Raw genomic sequence first — 6,374 nt, 5'->3', positions numbered from 1 at the left:
TTTTGTTGTGGGCTGGGTGTGGATCTATGAGCTGTGGTACTGTAGGGTTAAGTGGTTGACATTGATGGTAGTTGATGATGATTATAGTGAGAAGCAAGCCTTGTGGATACTGTGGAACAAGGTGTGAATTGAGTGGTTGGAACCGACAGTTGATGATAAGAATGACGGCAACGAGGATGTCGCAGACCTAAAGTGTCTCCAAACCACAGAACTCTGTACCCAAGATGCAGTGCTGCCATCTGAGGCACGGTCACAAGGTCGGTCACAGTCATCCCTCGCCTTTCTGCAACCACACACACACACCTACCCCCTTCTCGGGAAAAGGTTGAAATGAAGACCTCCTGGTGGGACAGGGGTGGTGTGGAGGAGGGGGGGTTGGGAGGCGGGGGGTTGGGAGGCGGGGTCGCAGGAAGGGTATTTGTGGTACACCTCATCACACCTAAAGAATCCACACACATCGCACACACCCAGGCAGGAAGGGAATTTCTGGTATCCTTCTTTTACACCTGAGAGAGTATTTAAGTACATACACTACACAAACACCACTCTCATTCTCTCACACACACACAGACACAGTAGTTTGATCATTTATTCTCTGGCTGTTGTGACTCCAGGTGAGTGATGTTCTACTTGCCTGTACGTGCCCTTCGCCCTCTGTAGTGTCGGTTTGGGCTTTAGGAGGGAATCAGAGGGAAATTGGGGCCGGTAGTGTGCATGTGTGTGTGCGCGCGCATGCATGTGTGTTTGTGAGGGCACCTGTACAAACCTACCCTAGTCATACAGGTGATGGGAGCTTAGCTGAGAGACAAAAGATTGCACCGCACCCTCATCCTCACTGTCATTGTTTTGAATGTCTTTGTGACATCATCCATGCATACCAAACTACCTAGAAGTCATCATCATACAAGCATACACAAATAGGGGAAAACTTATCAATATCAAAATCAATGACGTGACAGCACCAACTTTGCCTAGTCCACTAAATTTGATCTTGAGATCCTCCATTGTAAGTTTGTAGACCCAGTCTTTGAGGACATATGGATTGAGCCCTATGAGGCAGTCCAACAAGAAGGAATGTGATGGTTGAAAGCCCAATAATAGAACTGAAATTCTGTTATAGCACAACATCACTTGATTGACTGCAGCCAGTGCAGAGAGGTTTATTGTGAGGGGCCAGCATCACCTTTTCAGTTAGCTTTGAAACCTGATTATTGTCTTGGCTCCATATTCCTGTGAGCTTCTGTCGAGTGTTGGGGCAAGAGGGACAGTATTCACACTGAACACAAACTGACGTTGGTTGGAGTTGGACATTGCTGGCACTTGTGCTGTTTGTTGCTTTGCTTTCCAAATGAAGTCTCCAGGCTAAGTGTGAGGAGAGCCCAACTGATATACATCCAGATGGAACACACAGTGTATATTTACAGTAGGAGAGCAAAACTTACGAAGAGCATTGTGGTGCGTCTGTGGGTTAGTGGCAGACCGCTCTTTAGACATAAATCACTCTCTTTCACTGCTCAAACTGAACTAGACCAGATAAACAGGCAGTGTAGCTACTCGGCACCTGTCTCACGTGGAAATAATCTGCCATTCTGTGACTTTGTTCTCACATCCACAATGGCTAACCTGTAATTTACCCACAGCACTTAGCAGGACTAGCACAGTAACATGAGAACATGTGAAGAATCACACAGTGTTTTCTCTGGCCAAGTTCATTGGGTTTGAATGGAATAGAGGCCTTCCCTTTTCACTGGAGGTGAGCCTTGATTCCTTGAGCATGGAGGGATGGGGCTTGGGGTTGTGGGTATAACTCTGTGGTGAGTATCGGATATCAGAGCAGCAATGTTTGGCATCAATGCACCTTACAACGTGGAGTTAAATTGGTTTCACAGTTGGAAGGATTGTGTGGAAAATGTGTGAGTTCTTTTGGGGGCAACTACCTTTTTTACTTAGCTGCTACATGGCTCCAGAAATGTGTCAAAAGATGTAGCAGCTCCTGTATCCAGTTTTGACACCTTTCTGACCCTGACCGAGAATTGTATTCCAATGGTGCCATCTAGAGGCGAGGAGGAGAATTGCAAACACCCTAGCGCTACAGAGCCGGGGAGAGCAATGCGTCCGCTCTAATGTTCTTATAATGGACAAAGATGTTCATGATGGTGGACAACGGTATGAAGATCAAAACCTCAGAATAACAGTTCAGGCAGAGTTATGAGTGCTTCTTTATGTGTATCAACTTGTGGTGTGTCTAGAAGTAGACCAACTTTAAGCTCTAGTCAAAACAATAGATAGAGAAGTTGGACCACCTATTTCACAGACAAAAGATACATAGACAATGTTACATTAATTGAGTTACTGGTTCATCTAAACACAACATAGCATTATCTTGACATCAAGACTATGTATATATCAGCCATTTTCGAATGTGATTTTCAGACGGGGATAATTTACTGTTTTATCTACTCCTAGAGGCCTTGTGTCCAAGCCATCTCACCTGTGTTGTGAGCTTGTAGACGCCAGCTAGATAGATAGGTATGAATAACACTCATATATCTCATTGACTCTGCTCATTTGACCTAGCTTAGAGTACCATATTTGGCCCTTCCTTCCTAGCTGAGAGGGTAGCTAATCAGTATTACCTTGTTATGATAAACATGTATAAGAATGTATGCTCTGAATGTTTGTGACTCCTTGCTGTATCTCTGCTTGAGTGCACATAGTCGCCAGTGTTTGCAAATATCCTATTACATGTCTTAGCTAAAGACGGACAGTTCATTGTGGGTTCAAACTTTATTGATTAATCTCACTCTAGGATACATGATTACAAAATGTAGATGTGTGCAGTGGTAAATTCCACAACAGTCTTGGCGATGAGACATTATGGAATGTTAAACTTGATTTTTCTGATTCCAGTTTCACCCTCTGGTCAAATCTGCAGAAGCGTAGGCAGCCTACCGCTGGAGCCTGATGGACCTGCAGTCCGGGTACTGTCATCAGAGTCGGCAGTTGAGGTGACAGGCGCCCTAATGGAAACTGAGTCAGACTTTTTGACATAGCATTCAAAGTAGTACCCACAGAACAAGGCGAGAGCACAATTAACTGGCTTGATTGTTTGGGCCACACATGGGTCACGCGAATCCAGCAGTGTCATCTCCAGCCTTACTTTAGAGCACTTGAACTCTTCTGAGAGACTGGAGATGGGCAGTTCCAGCAAGCCTCTTCCATAGAGCGCTATACTACTGAGGCATCTGGGGACCCCCAGCCACTTTCTGGCAATTGTGCTGATAATTCTCTCCAGCTTCTCGACCTTTGAGACTGGTGCCTCATAGATGGTCATAGGCCACATCAGCCGGGGTAGGAGGCCAAACTGGAGGCACCAGAGCTTCAACCTACCAGGGAGCAAGGACTTGTCAATTGTCTCCAGACCACTGATGGTATCCTGCCTGAGCTGGTCCACTTGGTCTGTGTCCTTGAGGGTTGAAATTCCTAAATTCTATATGCAGGCAAAGTAGTTTAGACCTGTCTGTACTGTATTTATTTGTTGTCTCCTCATAAGTAGGACACTGGGCAGATACTCCAGTAAAGGAGGCCTGTCTGGCCTGTCTACATCCCTGTGAAAGACATGGCAGTGAAATATGGTACAGACGCAGCACAGCAAAGCTCTAACTATGGTAGAACTAAGTGTTCCTGAGAAAGGAAATTTTAGTGAGGTCAATTTAAAAAGTTGAAGGTGTGACTAGGTCTCGGTTGCCCCCTCCCCGTTCTACCAGGCCTACAAACCCCACCAGGTGGTGCTGCTGCTGTTACCAGCAGAACCCCACCACTCCTGCTAGCCTACCCCCCCCCCTGCCTGCACTGTGGGGCAGCTGGACTTTGGGTGAGGCGCTGCTCCTGCCCACTCCCAGCTGACACCTGCTACAGCTGTGGCGAGATTGGACATTGGTCACGGAGCTGCCCCAACCAACCCCAACCTGCAGCTGGTGGAGGCCAATGCGGGAATGAGTGGGGCGGAGCTCCAGAACACAAGTGACTGTTGCTCAGTACCCAAGAGGGCACGGCGGGACGCTAGGCCAAGACTGACAGGACGCAGGGGCAATTGACAACCCAGCTGACAACAAGACTACAGTACTAAGGACTTGGACCACCTATTTCCCAGACAAAACATATATACTCTATTGTAGACAATGTTAAATGAATTGAGTTGGTGCAACTTAATACAACATAGCATTATCTTGACATCAAGGCCATGTATATTTCAGCCTCAAGTGTGTGTGTGTGTGTGTGTGTGTGTGTGTGTGTGTGTGTGTGTGTGTGTGTGTGTGTGTGTGTGTGTGTGTGTGTGCCTGTCTGTGTGCGCATGCGCACTCCTCAGTCAGTCACTGCCCCCCCATTTCACACACACACACACACACACACACACACACACACACACACACACACACACACACACACACAATCCCCGGACTCCGCCTGCACCTGTCACTCAACTCAGGTCCCTGGTGTTCAGAGAGCACAGACCTGTCACAACTGAGGAGGGGGGGGGTGGGGGGGTTGGGACCCTTAATCCTATTGTTTCCTCTACAGGATTACTCTCTGTGGTCCCTCTCACCCTGTGGCTGCGCGCTGGAGAAAGGCCAGATTAAAGGGATTAGCGTGTATCCTCCTGACTTGTCAAGCCGGGATGTAAGGAACCATTGACTTCTGGGTCCTGAATAAGAGAGAGAGAGAGAAAGAGGGAGAGAGAGGCAGAGTGCCTAAAGAAGAGGTCATGAAAGGCAGTGAACAAGAAAAATTCCTGAAAGAACAATATGATTTGTTTGCCTTTGTTTCCCCTTTAACTGGGCTGAAAGGTTCAAAGGGCTGCGCCTGAGGAGAGGACACCGCCAAGAGCAGGGAGAGAAGGTGGGAGGGAGGGAGGTAGAGCAGGGAGAGAAGGTGGGAGGGAGGGAGGTAGAGCAAGAGAAGGTGGGAGGGAGGGAGGGAGGGAGGGAGGGAGGGAGAGCAAGAGAAGGTGGGAGGGAGGGAGGGAGGGAGGGAGAGAGGGAGGGAGGGAGGTAGAGCAAGAGAAGGTGGGAGGGAAGGAGGTACAGCAAGAGAAGGTGGGAGGGAGGGAGGTAGAGCAAGAGAAGGTGGGAGGGAGGGAGGTAGAGCAAGAGAAGGTGGAAGAGAACAGGAGTGATGGAGAGAGAGAGAGATTTTGGTGATTGTTTATGGCTAATTACTGCATTGTTGTTCTATATATGCTTTGGCAATGTAAGATGCACCTACCTGTATCAGGCCAATAAAGCACTTTGAATTGAACTGAGAGAGAGAGAGAGAGAGAGAGAGAGAGAGAGAGAGAGAGAGAGAGAGAGAGAAAGATGGAAATGTGTGTGGGTGGGCAACTACATTAAAGTGTTCTAAACTGAAATCTGGTGCATTGTAAGTGTCGCTATGGAGAAACAGACTGGGAGGGATGTGAACTACATTAACCGTTAGAATGGGACATGTGACAATATGTCATTGCGTGTGGACATTTAGCATATTTGGACTATGGACATGGCGTGCAGACCTATATATTTTAGACAATTAATATTGATTATATGGACATATGGGCATTTTCATTCTATGTGGGGATATGACTGCAATGGTGGGGTTATATGGACTGCCTGCACTAGACACACCTTCAAACCAAGCTGCAGTTCCTGCTGCACTATTAACCTAACCTAAGTTGTATTGGGGATGCCGGCCAAACCAGAATTCCATGAGTGAACCCATACACTAACTAGTGGGTGACCATATTAGTCTGTGTTCCTGTGTCTCCACCAGTCTCCCTATGGAACCAGTCTCCCTGGCAAGCCACGTAGCCCTCGTTCTCTACCAAACTCGCCGCGCACCAGTATGCAGCACAAAGAACGTGCCCATAGTGCCCCCACAAAGGGGACGTCGACGCATGCGCTGGAGTCAGACCGGAGCCTGTGATCCGAGTGTGAGTGTGCAGAGTCTGAACGGACAATTGGGTGAGATCCCACCAGACAATTGAGTAGGCACATTGCTTTTTTTTTGTGCGTGGCTGGCCAGCCGCGCAGCTAGTATAGCATTTTTCAGGTTATCACTCCCTCCCTCCCAGGTTATCACTCCCTCCCTCCCAGGTTATGACTTCCTCCCTCCCAGGTTATCACTCCCTCCCTCCCAGGTTATGACTTCCTCCCTCCCAGGTTATCACTCCCTCCCTCCCAGGTTATGACTTCCTCCCTCCCAGGTTATCACTCCCTCCCTCCCAGGTTATCACTCCCTCCCTCCCAGGTTATGACTCCCTCCCTCCCTACTCCAGACAGTGTTGGCCTGCATCTATCTCTCTGTTGGCACCACAAGAGGCAGTAGTTCCAGCACACCAA

This window comes from Borostomias antarcticus (genome assembly GCF_949987555.1).
Source record: "Borostomias antarcticus genome assembly, chromosome: 25".
NCBI classification, from domain to species: domain Eukaryota; kingdom Metazoa; phylum Chordata; class Actinopteri; order Stomiiformes; family Stomiidae; genus Borostomias; species Borostomias antarcticus.
Note: the sequence above shows the minus strand (reverse complement) of the source record.